The 21,739-nt window shown below is 33.4% G+C and overlaps 1 long non-coding RNA gene across 2 annotated transcripts in view; it reads right to left on the reverse strand.

Moving 5' to 3' along the window:
• The window catches only part of LOC128293305 (uncharacterized), a 32,768-nt gene that overhangs the window by 1,576 nt on the left and 9,453 nt on the right, over nucleotides 1–21,739 (reverse strand). The window contains exon 1 of one of the 2 annotated variants that reach the window (XR_008283474.1): nucleotides 410–534. The exons of the other annotated variant lie outside the window; for it this stretch is intronic. This is a non-coding gene — a long non-coding RNA (uncharacterized LOC128293305). Of the gene's footprint in view, nucleotides 1–409; nucleotides 535–21,739 lie in introns of those variants that run through there. 2 annotated transcript variants of the gene reach the window in all.

A 21,739-nucleotide genomic window follows, 5' to 3' on the forward strand; every position in this document is an offset into this window, starting at 1 on the left:
ATTTTCCAAAGTCACGTTACTGCTGCTGTCCCAAGCAGATTTATTACCAAATCACTCTTTCAAACCTAACTTGCATGCTTGTTATTTAAACATGTATATCACCAATCAATCATCACATATCTATGATTTTACTTAAGTGTAATCTCCATTTCATCATTTTAAAGCACAACATGTTAGCGGATTTTTTCCCCTTAGCATCTAAGGCACATGCATGCTCATTTGTTTGGCTCAACTTCACCTATCTTCCATTTTTCATCAAAAGAACATGAAACAACAACCATTTCCTTCATTTTAATTCATGACTAAATGCTCACAACACAACTAAAAACCAAAATATGCTTTAAGAGTTAAGGTAGAATCAAGAAGAACTCATGAACATCAAGATAGAAGTAAACTACCATGAACTTACCTTTAATTTTCTTCCCCAAGTGACCGAACATTCAAGAGCTTTCTCCTCTCCTTTCTCTTCTCTAACTTTAGGCTATAATGAACAAAGGTGGACAAAACTTTGTTCTTTTCACCCCTTTTTCTTTTAATAAAATTTCATATTTCATTCATTTAATTCTTTAATACAAAAGACATGAAATGCCCATCATGGAACATTTACCTAAATCATTATCATAGAACATTTACCTAACCCATTATCATGGAATATTTACCTAATCCATTTTCATGGAATATTTACCTAACCTATTATCAATTTGTACCATGAATTATGGATATCAAGTGCTCATATTGTCTACAACAACATGATGGCTGGCCACTTCATGTAAAATGGGAGGTTTGTCATGCAAATCCTCCTATTTTGCACTCCTATTTATTTGACCACTTCAATTTAGCCTATAGCATTTTCAAACATTTTCACATAGGTTCTATTTCATAATTTCACCCCCTTTTTCTTATAGAACAAAAATTAACTAAAATTGCCGGGTTCTATCTTAAGCTTGGGCCTTCTAGAGGCCCACTAACATAATTAAACCTATGCCAACATTCACAGAATTCCCAAAAATTAGGGCGTTACAACTCTACCCTCCTTAAAGAAATTTCGTCCTCGAAATTTACCTGATCCAACTAGTTGAGGGTATTGTTGACGTATAGTCTTTTCTGATTCCCAAGTAGCTTCTTCCCTTCCATGATTACGCCAAAGTACTTTCACCGACGGAATGATTTCCTTCGAGAACCTTAACATCTCGAGCCAATATTTGCACAGGCTCATCCTCAAAGGTCAAATCAGTCTGAACTTCAATTTCTGAATCGGCGGGACATGAGCGTGGTCAAGACGATAACACCTTAACATGGAGACGTGGAAAACATCGTGAGTCCTGTCTAACTCTGGAGGCAATTCCAACTGATAAGCCACTGGGTCTACTCACTTCAAAACCCGATAAGACCCAATAAACCGCAGACTCAACTTGCCCTTCTTACCGAACCTTAATATCTTCTTCTAAGGAGAAACCTTTAAGAAGACCATATCACCTACTGAGTATTCAATCTCCTTACGCTTCAAATTTGCATATGACTTTTGCCTATCAAATGCTTCTTTTAACCGGTCCCTAATTATTCTGACCTTATCCTCAGTATCAGCTACCAACTCTGGTCCAAGAACTTGTCGCTCTCCTAGTTCGGTCCAACAACTAGGTGTACGACACCTTCGTCCATACAGTGCTTCATATGGTGCCATTCGAATACTCGCCTGGTAATTGTTATTGTACGCAAATTCTGCCAACGGCAAGTAATCCTCCCAACTACCTCGAAAGTCAATCACGCATCCCCTCAACATGTCCTACAGAATCTGAATAACCCTTTCCGATTGCCCATCAGTCTGGCGATGGAAAGCCGTACTAAAATTCAATCGCGTCCCCAACGCCTCATGCAAATTTTGCCAAAACCGAGATGTAAATCAGGGATCCCGATCAGAAATAATTGAAACTGGGACTCCATAAAGTCGCACAATCTCCGCCACATACAACTTGGCTAACTTTTGAAGTGAAAAGTCAGTACGAACAGGTATAAAATGGGCCGATTTGGTCAACCTATCCATAATCACCCACACCGAGTCTTTCTTCAATGGTGTCATGTAACGGCCTAATTTTTAGTGGTGTCGGAAATGGTGATTTGAGATCACTAAATTCGACAAATAAGATTGAACAAGATAGTAATTTAATATTTATGAGTCAAGTAAGAATTTAGAAGAATTTGTGAAATGGTGAAATTAGTGAATTAAAAGAATTTATTAGGTCAAACGGGTCAAAAATGAGGTATCGAGACCTCAAAGTTGAAAATCGAGCTATAAATATTTTTATAAATATTTATGGAGTGTCATTGAGTTAGTATTAAAGTTTCATTAGAAAATTTTAACGTTTGGATGGCTAATTAATTAAAAAGGACTAAATTGAAAATAGCGCAAAATTTGTTAAATTGTGAGTAAATAGCTTAAGTATTTAAAAATATGGATTTAAAGAGCAATTAGACCCAAAGGTTAATGGCTGGACAGTTTGGGTATGAAATAAGCAAGAAAACAATGTGAACAAGGGGCAAAATTGGAAATAGCATAAAAGTTAATAGTTAAATAATGATGTAATTGAAAAATCTAGACATTTCTTCATATTTTCTCAGCTAAAACGCCATAGAAGGTCTGGAGAAAGCTGGTTTTTCATATTTTACATCATGTGAGTTTAATTCTTACTTTTCTTGATAATTTTATGTTTTTATGACTTTTACAATTAGGTCCACTTGTAGAATTCATTAGTTTTGATTTTATGGGTGAAATTGGAAGTTACCCTGGATGGATAAGGGAATTTTATGATGAATTATTATGAAATTTAAGTTCTAATTTTATATTAAGGTGGTTTTATTAAGTGATTTTGATAGGAAATGATATTTAGGACCTAATTGTGAAAAAGTTGTGAATTGAAGGTTTCTGTTGAAATTAAGAATATAAAAGGTTTTGAAATAGTTTATAATGATAAAATAAAGTGTTAATTGAGAAAAATTAGTTCAATTGATGGGTGAATTGAGAAGGGACTAAATTGTGAAAATTGTAAATTTTGGGGTAAAAGTGCAATTTCGAAATTTGAACAGCATAAATTGTGAAGTGAAATAGAATTGAAATGGATGCTAATGAAGGAATGATTTTATAATTATAGATCAAGAAAACGAATCGAATCGTGGAAAGGAGAAAATTCAAGAATAGTCTCGAATTTCTCGACTTTTACAAATTAGTCCGTAAGTTCATATGGCAAAGTTCAATGTTTTGATATGAAAATATTATGATTGTTAAAGTATTTTATTGTTGATGAATACTATCAATTTGCATTAACTAATGAATAATGTGTAACTAAAAGTACAAATTAGTAGGAACAATGGATTTGAGTGCTTCTATTCGTGACCACGATGAGTTGATGAAACATATGTGACAAGTGTGCTGTTTAAGACCATAGCTGGGCTATGGCATCGGTGCAATGTGATAATGTGACTCAGATAAGACCATAGTGGGCTATGGCATCGGTATAATGTGATAATGTGATTAGTATAAGACCATGTCCAGGATATGGCTTCGGTATGATATGTGAACCGTGTAAGACCATGGCAAGGCTATGGCTTCGTGTGTGATGCGTATCAATGTGAAAGTCCATGGTTTACTATGGCAATGTGATAATGAAGCACTCAATTCCTTATTGTTCCCTAATTTGACAATGAAGTAAATGAGAAATGGGCCTAAGGGAGTTAAATTGTGAGTTGCCATATGGAAATTATTCCAATGAGTTATTAATGAAATTGTGATTTGGAGGATGAAATAGTTAAACTAATAGATATATGATTGTGTACGATATTTGATATGATTTGTGTTTATATGCCTATGAGCTTACTAAGCTTCAATAAGCTTACTTGTGTGTGTTTAATATTTTTATGTAGATTGACTTGAAGTGAAGTGGGTAGATTGGATCAACACAACAGGGCACACTATTCAGACCAATTCCGGTAGTTTTTGTTTTATGTTTAAAGATTTATATGGCATGTATAAAGTTTGAATGAATTGAAGTAAAGATGTTATAAACTAGTTAACAATATTTGTACTAAAATAGTTTTCGGTAAGTAGCAGTAGTTTGACTTTGAAAAATCACTAAAAATAGTAGAAATAGAATTAAATAATAAATAAATTATGGAATCGAATCTTGATGAGTCTATTTTCAGATGGAAGAAGCAAAACAGGTATATGAGCTATATTTTATGAGATGTTTAAATTTTTGTGAAACAGGGCCAGAGCGATTTCTGGATCCCCTATTCTGACTTTGGAAATTCACCATAAATTTTAAAAAGATAATTAGAAGTCATACTTTATATGTACAGATTACTTATTGAGTCTAGTTTTATTAGAGACAAACGGCATAGTCATTGAAGCTCTGTACAGAGAGATATCTGATTCGTAATACACAAAGGTCAGAGTAGTCAAACCCTGAAACAGGGAGATTTTAAATAATAAACTGTACTAATTGGCTTGACCAAAATTCTAGAAAAAATTGGTAAGTAGATATATGAGTATAAATTCAGAGAAAATTTACAGATTTGGATTTCGAGTTTTATAACTCGAGATATGAATTATTTAGCAACTATGACACAGTTGGATAGCTTGTCTGAAAAGTATTATATAAATTATCTAAATTTGGTTAAGTGCTCAAATAAGTTTAGTAGTGCCTTGTGCTCGACTCGACAACGGTCTCGGTAAGGGCGTTACATTTATTGGTATCGAGCTTGGTTTAGCGATTCTCGGAATATGTATGATGTGAAAAGTGTCTAGAATTACATGCCATATAAATCGTGATAGTGTGCTGTGTATGATCCGATCTAATCCTTGTTTTTATTATAGATTATCTTCGATTTGAAAAGATGTCAGATAGACCAGAACAAACTGAGCAAGAAGAAGTTAATAGCAGAGTACAAATCTCTGAACAAGGAACAAGTAGTGAAGCTCCGATTTCATTGATGCGAGAACAAGAACTCAAAAATATGATTTATGGATTCAGAATCGGTGGTATAATGAGAATGTGCGAGAAAGAAATCGACTCATAACCTCCTCCCCTATCTCAACATCTCGTAGTACCCGGTTGCTCCTCCACCTCCTCCGACAACCGAATCGCAAACGTTCTCAATTTGAAAAGCTCAAAAAACATGGGGCTGAAGAATTTCGGGGAAGAACAGACGATGACCCCGTTAAACCTGAATATTGGTTACAAAGTATAATGAGGGTTTTTAAGCAAATGGCGTGCTCACCAGATGATTACTTAATATGTGCCGTGTCATTATTGAAAGAAGAAGCTTATAACGGTGGGAAACAATAGAAGTCATTGTCTTGGTGAGAAGATCACTTGGGAATTTTTCAAAATGAATTTAAGAAGAAATATGTCGGTAGAAGATATCTGGATAAGAAGAAAAGAGAATTTCTCGACTTGCGACAGGGAAACAAGTTAGTGGCTGAATATGAAAGAGAATTTTTTTATCTGAGCAAATATGCTCGAGATATAGTACCCACTGAAGAAGAAATGTGTATCAGATTTGAAGAAGGGCTTAATGATGAGATTAAAATGATGATAGGGGGCATTGAGATACGAGAATTTGTTGTTCTATCAGATCGTGCTCAAAAGCTTGAAGAAGTATATAATAAAAAGATGCAACGAGATAGAAGAAGTAAAGAATTTTTCAAAAGAAGTGCATCTAAGTCATTTTCGGCTTTACCAGTGAAGAAATCTAAAGAGGAATTTAGTCGAGCCACTTCAGTACCAGAAAGATCAGGAAAAAGTAGGCCAAGACAATCGATTACAAAGCATCCGATGACCTGCTTTGTTAGTGTGGGTAGTGTACAAAATACCCAAAGGCCCAAGTGTCAACATTGTGGAAGAAGTCACCCGGTGAATGTAGAAGTAAATTAGGGCTTGTTATAAATGTGGGGCCACCGATCACTTTATTCGTGATTGTCCCCAATTACAAGTAGAAGAAGTGGAACAGAGGAGAAACCGAAAATTCTTCCTCAAAAGGAAGACGCTCGTCGGAAGCAGATTACTGAGGGCTACTCGTTCGGGTATGAAAGATACCGCTAGCCGATCGAAGTTAGGGCTCTGCTCGTACTTATGCCATTCGAGCGAGAGAAGAAGCAATACTCGGATGTAATTGCTGGTACTTTCTATCTTTATGATGTTCCTGTATGCTTTAATAGACCTCGGTCTACTCATTCATATATTTGCACTATGTTAGCATCTGAAAAGAACTTATTTGTTGAGCCTCATCGATTATGATGTACAAGTTACAAATCCGTTAGGTCAAAGTGTGGTAGTTAATTTAATATGTCATAACATCCCTTTGAAAGTTAAGGGCTGTGATTTCCCCGCTGATTTGATGCTGCTACCCTTTCGGGAATTTGATGTTATCTTGGGCATGGACTGGTTAATGAAACATGACGCAATAGTGAATTGTCGAGAAAAACGAATTAGTTTGAAATGTCAAACAGGAGACATTATTTTGGTTGAGTCTGGAAATTTGGATGACATGGTTAGAATGATTTCCTTTATGTCCGCTTTCGAAATTGTTGCGTAAAGGAAATGAGGCTTATTTAGCCTATATTCTTGATACTCAAGTTCGAATCAAAGTTAGAGCAACTATCTATTGTAAATGAATTCATGGATGTATTTCCGAAGAGTTACCGTGGTTACCACCGATAGAGAAGTTGAGTTCGTGATAGATGTGCTTCCTGAACAGCTCCCATATCGGTGACACCGTATAGAATGGCTCCAGCAGAATTAAGAGAGTTAAAACGTAGTTGCAAGAGTCATTAGACAAAGGGTTTATCGGACCGAGTATGTCGCCGTGGGTGCACTGTCTTATTTGTGAAAAAGAAGGATGGTTCATTGAGGTCATGCATAGATTACGTGCAACTAAATAAGGTAACAATTAAAATATATATCCTTTGCCTCGTATTGATGATTTATTCGATCGGTTTAAGGATGCTACAAGAGTTTTCAAAAATAGATCTCGATCTGGTATTATCGATTAAAGGTAAAGGAATGTGATGTACCGAAAATGCTTTTAGAACTCGGTATGGTCATTATGAGTTCTTAGTTATGCCATTCGGTTTGACAAATGCTCCTGCTGCTTTTATGGATTTAATGAATCGAATTTTCCATCTTACCTAGATAGATTTGTGGTTGTGTTTATTGACGATATCTTGATCTATTCAAAGACGTAATCCGAGCATGCTCAAGACTTGAGAATTGTACTACGATATTAAGGAAAAACAGCTTATATGCAAAATTTAGTAAATGTGAATTTTGGCTTCATGAAGTGGGATTCTTGGGTCACATTGTGTCGATTGATGGTATACGGGTAGATCCGAGTAAGGTGTCACGGTGATTAATTGGAAAACTCCAAAGAATGTTACGGAAGTGCGAAGTTTCCTTGGATTAGCTGGTTACTATCGTCGATTGTGAAAGATTTTTCACCGATTGCTTCACCGATAACTAAATTATTACGAAGAATGTTGAGTTTGTATGGTCGATGAGTGCCAACAAAGTTTTGATCAATTAAAGAAAATGTTGACAGAGGCTCGGTGTTAACTCAAATGAATCGGTGTGCCATATGTAGTATATAGTGATGCGTCTCGAATGGTTTAGGTTGTGTATTGATGCAGTCAGGAAAAGTTGTAGCATATACTTCTTGACAGTTGAAACCACATGAGAGGAACTACCCTACACATGATCTTGAGTTAGCGCCATCGTATTTGCTTTAAAAATTTGGAGACACTACCTATATGGAGAGAAATGTTATGTATACGCACCATAAAAGTTTGAAATATTTAATGTCGCAGAAAGAGTGAATTTGAGACAGAGGCGATGGTTAGAGCTATTGAAAGATTACGATCTTATCATTGATTATCATCCGGTAAGGCAAATGTAGTGGCGTATGCACTTAGTCGAAATCATCATTATTTGCTCTTCGGTGTTAAATGCTCATTTGTCATTAATGAAAATGGTTCTATATTAGTTGAATTAAAGACAAAACCAGATTCTTTCAACGAATTCGGAATTGCAAGATGAAGATCCGAAGTTGGTGTTGAAACGACAAATGGTTCGGGATAATTTGAACTTAGATTACTCTATTGATAATAGTGGTATGTTATACCATCGTAATAGAATTTGTGTCCCGAATAATCTAGAATTGAAGAAGGATATCTTATCGAGGCTCATAGTAGTATGTACTCGATTCATCCGGTAGTACGAAGATGTATTGTGATTTGAAAAAATGTATTGGTGGCTCGGTATGAAACGGAAATTTGTGAATTTGTGGCAAAATGTTTAATCATCAACAGTAAAAGTGAACATCAAGTGCCTACAGTGTTTGTTACAACCCGTAATGATTCCGAATGGAAGTGGGAACATGTGACGATGGATTTTGTATCTGGATTGCCGGTGACTCAAGAAAAAGATTCGTTTTGGGTGATAGTAGATGATTAACTAAATCGGTGCATTTTATTCCTAAGTAGAACAGATTTTTCACTTGATAAGTTAGCGGAATTATATGTGTCGAAATTGTGAGATTACATGGGTGCCGACATCAATTATTTCGATCGAGATCCGAGGTTTACTTGAGATTTTGGAATAAACTACAGGAAGCTTTAGGTACTAAGTTAAAATTTAGTACGACTTTTCACCCTCGAATGATGGACAATCGAGCGAGTGATTCGGACTTTGGAAGATATGTTAAGGTGTTGTATACTCGAGTTCAACAATTACTGGAAAGGTACTTACCTTTAGTGAATTTGCTTATAATAACAGCTTATCAAGCTAGTATCAAAATGGCACCGCTTGAAGCTCAGTATGGAAGGAAGTGCGAGAACCCGTTGTATTGGTCGAATTAAGTGAATCGAAATTAGTCGAGTGGATTTAATTCGGAAACTAAAGAGAAAGTTCAGATTATTTGGGAAAGTTTGAAAGCTGCTTCCGATCGTCAAAAGTCGTATGCAGATTTGAAAAGAAGAGATATAGAGTTCAATATGGGTGATCGTGTGTTCTTGAAAGTTTCTCCGTGGAAGAAAGTTTTACGGTTTGGTAGAAAAGAAAGCTTAGTCCACGATTTATCGGACCATACGAAATCATTGAGAGGATCGGTCCGGAGCTTATAGATTGGCCTTGCCTCCAGAACTTGAGAAGATCCATAATGTATTTCATGTATCTATGTTGAGACGATATAGATCGGACCCTTCACATGTGATTCCTCATACCGAGATAGAGCTACAATCGATATGACTTATTCGGAGGAACCAAAGAAAGTATTAACTCGGAAATTAAAGAACTACTAATAAACGAAAACCGTTAGTAAAAGTGTTATGGCATCGACATGGATTGGAGGAGGCAACCTGGGAAACAGAGGAGTCAATGAGATCACAATATCCAAATTGTTGTGTAACAAATTTCGAGGACGAAATTTTTAAAGGGGAGAGTTATAACTACTAATTTTCAATGGTGTCGGAAATGGTGATTTGAGATCACTAAATTTGACAAATAAGATTGAACAAGATAGTAATTTAATATTTATGAGTCAAGTAAGAATTTAGAAGAATTTGTGAAATGGTGAAATTAGTGAATTAAAAGAATTTATTAGGTCAAACGGGTCAAAAATGAGGTATCGAGACCTCAAAGTTGAAAATCGAGCTATAAATATTTTTATAAATATTTATGGAGTGTCATTGAGTTAGTATTAAAGTTTCAGTTAGAAAATTTTAACGCTTGGATGGCTAATTAATTAAAAAGGACTAAATTGAAAATAGCGCAAAATTTGTTAAATTGTGAGTAAATAGCTTAAGTATTTAAAATATGGATTTAAAGAGCAATTAGACCCAAAGGTTAATGGCTGGACGGTTTGGGTATGAAATAAGCAAGAAAACAATGTGAACAAGGGCAAAATTAGAAATAGCATAAAAGTTAATAGTTAAATAATGATGTAATTGAAAAATCTAGACATTTCTTCATATTTTCTCAGCTAAAACGCCATAGAAGGTCTGGAGAAAGCTGGTTTTCATTTTTACATCCTGTGAGTTTAATTCTTACTTTTCTTGATAATTTTTATGTTTTTATGACTTTTACAATTAGGTCCACTTGTAGAATTCATTAGTTTTTGATTTTATGGGTGAAATTGGAAGTTAACCTGGATGGATAAGGGAATTTTATGATGAATTATTATGAAATTTAAGTTCTAATTTTATATTAAGGTGGTTTTATTAAGTGATTTTGATAGGAAATGATATTTAGGACCTAATTGTGAAAAAGTTGTGAATTGAAGGTTTCTGTTGAAATTAAGAATATAAAAGGTTTTGAAATAGTTTATAATGATAAAATAAAGTGTTAATTGAGAAAAATTAGTTCAATTGATGGGTGAATTGAGAAGGGACTAAATTGTGAAAATTGTAAATTTTGGGGTAAAAGTGCAATTTCGAAATTTGAACAGCATAAATTGTGAAGTGAAATAGAATTGAAATGGATGCTAATGAAGGAATGATTTTATAATTATAGATCAAGAAAACGAATCAATCGTGGAAAGGAGAAAATTCAAGAATAGTCCTCAATTTCTACGACTTTTACAAATTAGTCCGGTAAGTTCATATGGCAAAGTTCAATGTTTTGATATGAAAATATTATGATTGTTAAAGTATTTTATTGTTGATGAATACTATCAATTTGCATTAACTAATGAATAATGTGTAACTAAAAGTACAAATTAGTAGGAACAATGGATTTGAGTGCTTCTATTCTGTGACCCTGATGAGTTGACGAAACATATGTGACAAGTGTGCTTGTTTAAGACCATAGCTGGGCTATGGCATCGGTGCAATGTGATAATGTGACTCAGATAAGACCATAGTGGGCTATGGCATCGGATAATGTGATAATGTGATTCCGTATAAGACCATGTCAGGGATATGGCTTGGTATGATATGTGAACCGTAAGACCATGGCAAGGCTATGGCTTCGTGTGTGATGCGTATCAATGTGAAATTCCATGGTTTACTATGGCAATGTGATAATGAAGCACTCAATTCCTTATTGTTCCCTAATTTGACAATGAAGTAAATGAGAAATGGGCCTAAGGGAGTTAAATTGTGAGTTGCCATATGGAAATTATTCCAATGAGTTATTAATGAAATTGTGATTTGGAGGATGAAATAGTTAAACTAATAGATATATGATTGTGTACGATATTTGATATGATTTGTGTTTATATGCCTATGAGCTTACTAAGCTTCAATAAGCTTACTTGTGTGTGTTTAATATTTTTATGTAGATTGACTTAAAGTGAAGTGGGTAGATCGGATCAACACAACAGGCACACTATTCAGATCAATTCCGGTAGTTTTTGTTTTATGTTTAAAGATTTATATGGCATGTATAGAGTTTGAATGAATTGAAGTAAAGATGTTATAAACTAGTTAACAATATTTGTACTAAAACAGTTTTCGGTAAGTAGCAGTAGTTTGACTTTGAAAAATCACTAAAAATAGTAGAAATGGAATTAAATAATAAATAAATTATGGAATCGAATCTTGATGAGTCTATTTTCACATGGAAGAAGCAAAACAGGTATATGAGCTATATTTTATGAGATGTTTAAATTTTTGTGAAACAGGGCCAGAATGATTTCTGGATCCCCTGTTCTGACTTTGGAAATTCACCATAAATTTTACAAAGATAATTAGAAGTCATACTTTATATTTACAGATTCCTTATTGAGTCTAGTTTTATTAGAGACAAACGGAATAGTCATTGAAGCTCTGTACAGAGAGATATCTGATTCGTAATACACAAAGGTCAGAGTAGTCAAACCCTGAAATAGGGGAGATTTTAAATAATAAACTGTACTAATTGGCTTGACCAAAAATTCTAGAAAAAAATTGGTAAGTAGATACATGAGTATAAATTCAGAGAAAATTTACAGATTTGGATTTCAAGTTTTATAACTCGATATATGAATTATTTAGCAACTATGACACTGTTGGACAGCTTGTCTGAAAAGTATTATATAAATTATCTAAATTTGGTTAAGTGCTCAAATAAGTTTAGTAGTGCCTTGTGCTCGACTCCGGCAACGGTCTCGGGTAAGGGGCGTTACATGTCAAGGGCAGCCCACTCACAAAGTCCATGGTTACCCTCTCCCACTTCCAAAGTGGTATCTTCACTGACTGTAACAGTCCAGAAGGTAATTAATGCTCAGCTTTCACTTGTTGGCATGTCAGACATTTCCCTACAAACTCCGTTACTTCTCGTTTAAGTCCAGGCCACCAATACAATTCTCGTAAGTCGTGATACAACTTATTCCCTCCAGGATGCATGGCACATAGTCCCCCATGAGCTTCCTTCAATATTGTCTACCTTAAATCAGAGTCCCTCGGAACACAAATTCTTCCTCGGAAACACAGAACTCCATCACCATTTAAACCGAACTCAGAAGTTTCCCCTTTCTTAACTTGTTGAAAACGAGCGACCAAATACTCATCGTTCAACTGCTTTTCCTTAATCTGATCCACCCAGGTTGGCCTCACTTGTAACTCAGCCAACAGATTTCTATCATCATACAGACTCAGACGAGCAAACATTGCTCTCAGATCAGATACAGTTCTACTACTTAGAGCATCGGCTACCATATTAGCCTTGCCTGGTGATACTCGATCGAATAGTTATAATCCTTAAGCAACTCAATCCATCTCCTTTGCCTAAGGTTCAGCTCCTTTTGAGTCAACAAATACTTAAGACCCTTGTGGTCTGTGTATATAATACACCTCTCTCCGTACAAGTAATGTCTCCAAATCTTAAGTGCAAATATCACTGCCGCCAACTCCAAATCATGAGTAAGATAGTTCCCTTCGTGAGGTTTAAGTTGTCGTGATGCATATGCAACCACCTTACCCTCCTGCATTAACACGCAGCCCAAACCCACGTGTGATGCTTCATTGTACACAGTAAAATCCTTCCCAGACTCTGGCTGAATTAACACAGGTGCTTCAGTCAGAACTTTCTTCAACTTCTCAAAAGCTTCCTGCTGCTTCTTAGTCCATACAAACGGTACTCCTTTCCTTATAAGTTTTGTTAAAGGTGCTACCATCACAGAAAAACCTTCCACAAACCTTCTGTAGTATCCTGCCAGTCCTAGGGAACTCCGTATTTCGGATCTAGACGGATACACGGATCCAACCAACACACCAGTACGGCACATAGTGCCTCATCTACCGTCGCGAAAATAGTAATAAAGAATAAGATAAAGAATAAAGATGCGGTACACGAGTACCTCATCGGAACAAATCCAAACAAGAATAAAGAATAAAGAATGGTAACGTAATAAAGAATAATATCCAGCACACAAAGTGCCAAATCGGTAACAATAACGGTAACAGTAACCAGTAACAATATTGGCACATAAGTGCCTGATCAGTAAGCTGACAAAACCCGTACTCTTCCATATCCTATGGCATGCCAACTATATCCGACTAGCCCGACTAGTTAATAGGGTATTTAATTCACTTTTCAGTTTTCAATTAATTCATATTTTAATTAATTAACTATATATTTTCAATTCAATATAATTCCATTCACTTTTCACTAATAAATATTTAATTTCACAACAATCACAATTTTCTATCAATTTCATCACACTTCCAACTACATATATTTTCCAATATAACAAATATTTATTATTCAATTTCCACATCAATATTCATTTCAATTCAAACATTCACATATATTCATAAATCAATTCAATATAAATTTATCACACACTAAATCAATTCTTTTCAATTATAAAGACACAATACAAATAATTCCCATCTTAACTATTTATCATAACATTTATCCAAAATTCAATTATCATAATTGCACAATATCTCATTCACACACACACACATATATATATATATATTTATAATATATAATTCAATTTAATTCAATCAATATAAATTCATCACATACCAAATTAATCCATTTCCATTATAAACACAATAATTCTCACTTCAACATTTATTAAATGCATTGAATAAAAAAATATAACAATTAATAACTAGGTTCGGATTATAGAAATACAAACCGTATTTTCTCGAGCTAACTCCCGTTGTCTTTGCCATTTTTCCTTGCTTAGTCGAGATTTCCCGAGACAACGTTAGCTATGGGAATTAAAACAATTCATATTCTTTAATTCACTACTATTTATATCTATTTAATACAATTTCTATTCAATTTCTACTTTAATTTCAATTTAATCTTAACTAAATTCACTTACTTTTTCTATCTCAATTCATACTTCATTTCTATTCAAATTTTGTCCAAACTCATACTTAACTATTAAATTTCCAGCATATTTTCCTAATTTCAAAATTTCATCAATTTAGTCCCTACAACATAAAACTTATGAATTACTTTACAATTCAATCATTATTTCATTTCTAACTTGAATTTCTATCAATTTAACCTTTATTTCATCATTTTACTCAACATGAACATTATCTAGGAATCTAATAACTTTCAAAATATCAACTTAATTTCATCAAAATCTTATTCCAAAACTTTTAAAACATCAAAATTAAATAAAAAGGGCTAAATTTACTTACAAATTAAACTTCCAAACCTTGAAATCTCAAATTTTCCTTTTCTCCCTTTCTTTCTTTTCTTTCCTTCCCCTGCTATCTGTTTGGTTTGGTTTTGTGTTTCTATTTCTATTCTATTCTTTCTTTTGTTTTGTTATATATATAATAACAATAATAACTATAATAAAATCTATTTAATAACAAATATTTATTTAACATTTGTAGCAATTATTTTTATACACTTTTTTTCTTTTCTTTTATATATATATAAAATAACTTAATAATATACTTATATAATAAATAAATATACATGTATTTTACAATTGTATGTATATTAGTATTACACATATCACCATATGCACCATACATTTGTCTTATTTGTATTTACTTATTTCATAAAAATATTATAATATAATTATTTAATTAATAAATATCTACTAATAATTAAATATACATATTACAAATATATGTATTCAATTTGTTACACATGTATTTTATAATTACCACACATTTGTCACTATTTTAATTTATTTCATAATATAATATTAATAATAATTAAAATTATAACAATAATTTATTATTTAAATAAATATCTATTTATTATCAAATACTTGTATTAAAAATGTGTATAATTTTATTTATACACTTCTATCAAATCATTTTCATACACTTGTCTTTATTTAATTTATATTTTATAATATAATATCAATTTAAATAATAATAACAATAACAATAATAATTAATATATATAAAATCTAAGAAAAATCTTAAATTTTTCAATCTAATTGCCGCCTCAACTATATCAAATGGCATATTTTTCATTTTGGTCCCCCTTTCTTTTTTATTACTAATTACTCTTAATTAAGCTAAATTCACTTAATTAAAGCCTAGTTAATTACTCAATTAACTTCGTAATTATTTTTAATAAATATTTTTTAATCCATTTTTTTCAGAAACAAAGACCCGACAATACACTTTTCCTATAACCTTAAAGTTCAGGTCGTTACACTCAAATATCCCAAGGATTGCCAAGTGAGTAATTACTAATCTAATCGAATCAGAAATTATTAGTGCTAACTCAACTTTAAATTGTTTATTAACTAAAATTAACCTATTAATTAAAATAACTAAGCTAAAACTTTCCTATTGCTTTAGATAATGTAAATGATTAAACGATGGTCGATTAATTAGTTGAGTGTTATTAAACTAATGAACCTACACTGATTATATTTTTATCACTCTTAGCTAGGAATCTCCTCTCAATCTCATCTTAGACTAAAAGATATCACCTAAGATTACCTCTTGATCTCACCTAGGCATATAGATTACCTCTCAATCTCACTACTCAGCACAATTATATTGAACTATCTAAGGATCAACTCTCTTCTCGGTCTCGTTTATCTAGGTTTTTTGCTAAAGGCGTCAATTTTAACGTATTAAGCATTCCGATATAATCAAACAACCAATCAATTAAGTATAGACACTAATTTAAGCTAGCAAACAACTAATCAACCAACCATCCAACAAATTTAGCACATACTCTAACTCAAAATCCAAATGAGCATTTTGTTGTAAGCATCCAACATATTGTAAGCATAAAATGAAATGAGAGGGTTTAAGAAAATGATCATTCAATTGATGAAGATCAATTGAAACTCAAGAGTTTGTTTATCCTTATTTACAAAATCTTTAACAATAAGGAAGAAAGAAAATTATCACACTAAGATCTAACCTAAAAGGAAACAAGAAAACTAAAATTAAAACTAAAACTAAAACTAAAAAGAAAAAGAAAAAAAAATCTAACCTAACCCTGACAAAAAACTAAAGAAAAGTTGATAAAAATTAAAGCAAAATGAGTCCCTCTTTCACTCAGTCAAAAATGACTTTAAATAGTTGATTACAACTTAAAATTTTGGACCAAAATGGCCCTAAGCGCTTAATTTTTATTGGTGTAGGTGTTGAACTAAAACTACCCCTGCAATCATTTTTTGTCACGTGGGACTCGGATATCGCGATATCACTGATAGTCTCTAAATAGGGGTTTCCTTGATATTGGATATCACGATACTCAAAGAGGATGTCACGATACCACTGTAGGTGATCTTCGTTTTCTCCATTTCAGGCATGTCTGAGGTGTTGCAACTTTCATACTTCGATGTCGCAATACCCTTGCCTTTGGTGATGTTTTAGCTCAAGTTCAGGCCACAAACAAGCTCCTACAACACTCAATCAACCATTAAGGTCCCCAATGGCATAATTGGCCAATTTGGATCACAAAAATGAGGAAAATGAGATATTTACACTTACTCAATTGCAAAAACCAAAATTAAGCTAAACTACTAAAAATCACTTAAATTGCTTAAAAACAAGCTCGTTAAGTGACACGGGAGCTTAATTTTTGCATATTAATAATTTCATGATTAAATAATGTTGTAATTAATAGATAAAGAGTCCGAACTTAATTACAAATTATTTAAGTCCTAATCATATAAATCTAATCAGTCCCTTCACTTGCTCGATATAAACCTAAACCTAAAATGTAAAATTGTTAATATAGGAAAATATGAATATCCAATAGTACTTACCTCTTAGATGTACATTTTCTCAAAAATCAAGTCTCCATCCACTTAAAATCATTCTCACACTAGTTTAGAAGTTTCATTTCTCATCATTTCCTCATTTGTGCTACACCAAAATTCAATCAAATATTAACATACAAGACTCCCAAATTCTCTCATACAATAGAACTCAATATTAAAAAAATACAATTTCTTATCAATAAAAGCTTTTTCTCCTTAATTTAAATTTTCTCTTTGAATAACCCATAAATCCTAAACTTGAAATTGTGCAATGGATTAAAGAACTAAATTTAAAAATTGATTCTCCACTTGATCTTTGGGTTGAATTTTGACTTAAATTTAAGAAAAATAGGAAAAGTTAGGGGGAAGGGAAAGAACACTCTCCTGCTCCCCTCCTTGAATCAACATATAATTTTTCTTTTCTTTTTCTTAATGGTCGAATGCCCCTTAAATGAAAAGCCAATCGGGCTTTCTAATTCTATGGCCTAAACGGCCATAGTGGAAGTCATACCCCACCAATCACACATACATATATATACTTCTTTAAACATAATAATAATAAGAAGAAGAAGTTGAAACCTGATTTTTTTATAGAAAAATAGAATCAATTACAATAACATTAGAATTATATAAATATTATCTAGTCGGAGTTAGATCAGCAACCTTAGTAGAGGCATCATGGGACACACGGAACCCAAGCGAAAACCCTTTCATTAGATCTGCTAAGATAGGGGAGGCAAATTTTGTTTCTCTTATAATTTGCTTAATGACCACTTGCCAATTACACCTACATAATTATTAGATATGTAATATCAAGTCTCTATTTATTTTTCCTTTAAAACCCTATGAATACCTTTAATAGTTTGAGCATAATCATTTCAAGAATAACCTCCTTCCAATTAAAATCCCATGCAAGATCAAGGCCGTCATAAATAGTCCAAAGCTCAGTTTGTTTAGCCCTACATCTTCCGATATTTCTCCCAATCCCCCAAAGCCATCTACCATGTTCATCTCTTGTCACTGTTGCCAAAGATGCAAGACCTAAAGACGGATTGCGGGCACCATCAACATTTATTTTAATAGAACCAACAATTTCCACATCCGATACTCATAGATCCACCAAGTCTGCTAGGCTTCGACTCAATATAACTCATCCAACACCATATGGTTGTATAATATTGACATTATCACAAGGGATCCCTTGAAAAATTATGAGATTCCTTTGTTTCCAAAGCTTCCCGTAGATAATACTAAAGAGAAATTGCCACATCACATCCTGATATTCTAAGCCAAAAGCATTCCTCAAGTTTACCAACATCCAATCCCTGCAAGGAGTAAGAAAAAAATTGAAACTTGATTTGTTGGTAATCTACAAATTATTCTTAATTAAAATAAAAATTCAATCTCTTGTCAAACGTCCAAAATATCCTTTTATAAAATATTTGCGCTTTGAGTCTTCGTATGTTTTTCGAACTTCCAATTAAATTAATTTTTCGTAACTTCATATTTTTAATCATTCTCACTAATTCATTTTTCAATAAATTCAATTTCAATAATTTAATATCAATTTAATATTATAAATCAATTATAATATAGTGTGAAATGATAAAATACTGCTTTTACCCATTTTTGCCTCTATGCTCAATTCTTTCACAATAATTCATCATTAATCAAACCAGAATTTCATAATTCTCATTTAATACTTGGTAAGCTCTTTGGGTACTAAAAATTATATCATTATTCTTTTTCGATAAAATTACTAAATTTACAATTCAATCTCTATACTATCAAATATTTCTAATTTGATCTCAAAGGTGATTTTCATCTCACTAATACATATTCCACTTTACTCTCAAGTCAAACAACCAATCAAAATCCTTATTTTCCTTTTTGGTCGAATATCATTTTACTCCAACTTTTTGAAATTTGAGATCTAGTCCTTTTATCACATTTCATTTCTAAAATTATTTTCATAATTTTTCATCTCAATTATCAATTGTGTTTTCATAAGCTTACTTTATCTAACTCATTTTTCAAATTTTCTCATCAATTCACTGTATTTGTTACCAAAATGGTGCCACATGTCAAATTGAAATTTTTTTCAGGATGTTACATCTAGTTCTCACATAAAGAAATTAACTTTTCCAGTAAAAGTTAATAAAAGTTTTGAATCTATACATTCATTTCATTTTGTTTGAGTTCGCATTCAAAACAATTCGAGATTTGAGGATAGCAAAGAAGATCGTTTGGTAGAAAATCAGGAAACAACTTAGATTGCTTTGCATAAAGTACAAATAATAATTTAATTAGGGTTTATTACTATGTGGAAAATTTTTTTAAGCATTCATTTTGCCTAAAAGCACTATTTTTTAAATCAATTTTCTAACACATCTTTCATCCATTTATGAAGAAAGTAGTGATAGATTTCGTGTTTGTAGATCATTGCCTTTGCAGTTACCTTGCGACGAACGCCTCTGAATTAGAAGCTCTCTTCCACATATGATGCACAGTAAACTCTATTTTATTCTTTCAACTACATGAAATATAATGAGGCACTGTCTGATAAAATAATTAGTAAGAAAAAGGTATTTTAATGTCCATTGCTTCATTATGACCTCTTAGTAGTGAAAAGATTTAAAAATGGCTTATGTTTAGACTTAACCTTTTCTTCCTTCTTTTGTTCTATTATAAAGGCATCTTTCTTTCAAATCCCCCTAGTTATGTTATTTGCTTAATTATTGGTCAATTTGAAGGAAAAAATGTAGGACATAGAAATAACATGCAAACCAGTTCCCTCGAAACAAAAAGACAAATAGAAAGCTTAATCCAATATTAATGAAGTATCATTTCAAGGACTCCATTGGGTATGTGGGAAATGATTAGTAAGACAATTTGTATTATTAGTCTGATATTAACAGTTTGAGGTTTTCAATCAGGCAATAGTAGAAATCATAACCATGGTGACGAAAATAAAAAATCAAGTAGAAAAATTAGAGTTGTGTTTGACATAAAAAATGAAGTGTACTTATTAGTTAAGATTCAATATAGGATAGAACCTCGAGAGAGGAGAAAGCCTCAATGGATGAGAAGCTCATCATGGAGTTTATCTAAGAAAACACCAAGAAGAGATCTTTTTGTTATTGCAAAGAAGCTTACCTTACCCGAAACAAAGTTAAAGAAAAGTAAAATTCCTGCATACACCGAAGCTTGAGCTAGAACCCTGATGAGCCAAAGAGGCAACTTCCTAGCTAGAGGCCCTCCGTACTCCTCCAGTTTATCTCAAACATTACCTAAAATCGAGTATATCCGATTACCATTGAGCTCTTCCCCCGTCCATGTCTCGGATGGGGACACCACCATTTTCTCTCTGTATCAACACTACTATAAGGTTGATCTATTGTGGTGTCTGATAGAAAATGAGGTAAACAATTGCTAAACTACTGAAAATGAAATAAAATCTTTGAATGAATCTGTAAAATCTATCTTTTTTTCATTCTGTACATTTAGACTGACTTTTATAGCAGAGAGGTTTAGTAACTGCTCTGCTCAATACCGTAACAGAATAACCATCTCACTAACAAACCAAATCTACTAGCATACATACACTCTATCATGCATCCATCTTCTCAACCGGTAAAACCCGAAGAGAAGTTCGAAACCGAGTAAAACTGGTGACAGAGAGAGGCTTGGTAAAAACATCAGCCACCTGATCACAGGCAGGAACCTCGCCAACTACAAGAGCACCGCTGGCAACCTTCTCCCAAACAAAAAATAAGTCAAGCTCGACATGTTTAAACTTCGAATGAAGAACTGGATTGGCTGCAACAGCAACTGCACTAGAACTATCACACCAGACAGTGGGCAGATCAGGTGATGGAACTTACAACTCATGAAGAAGAGAAACCAACCAGGTGATATCACTAGTAGCCACAGCAAGACCGCGATATTCAGCTTCAGCCGTAGAACGGGACACCACCTGCTGCTTTTTAGAACACCAAGATACTGGAGCATCACCATAATATACACAAAAACCGGATGTGGAGCGACGGTCATCAAAATCAAGACCCCAATTGGCATCGACATACCCGACAAGAGACAAACGCGAGGATGGTCGGATAACAAGGCCATAGTTCAGTGTCCCACAGAGGTAGCGCAAGATACGTTTCAAAGCAATCATATGTGTAGTGGTGGGACTATGCATAAATTGACAAATACGATTCACAGCATAAGAAATATCCGGGCGTGTAAGCACCACATATTGTAAAGCACCAGCCAAACTCCGGTACTCAGTAGGATCACTCAATCGGTCACCATCATCCTTGGATAACTGAGCCGAACTAACCATAGGAGTATTAACAGGCTTCGCATATAGGAGTGAGCTCCGAGCAAGCAGATCGCGAACATATTTTCTCTGACACAAATGAACACTGCCAGAAGACGAACGTGTAACCTCAACCCCAAGAAAGTAATGTAGATCTCCCATATCTTTGAGGGAGAACATAGCATGCAACTGTTCAACGAAACTATTAATAGCTGCTGAATCATTACC

The sequence above is a fragment of the Gossypium arboreum genome, chromosome 5, assembly GCF_025698485.1.
Source record: "Gossypium arboreum isolate Shixiya-1 chromosome 5, ASM2569848v2, whole genome shotgun sequence".
NCBI lineage: Eukaryota > Viridiplantae > Streptophyta > Magnoliopsida > Malvales > Malvaceae > Gossypium > Gossypium arboreum.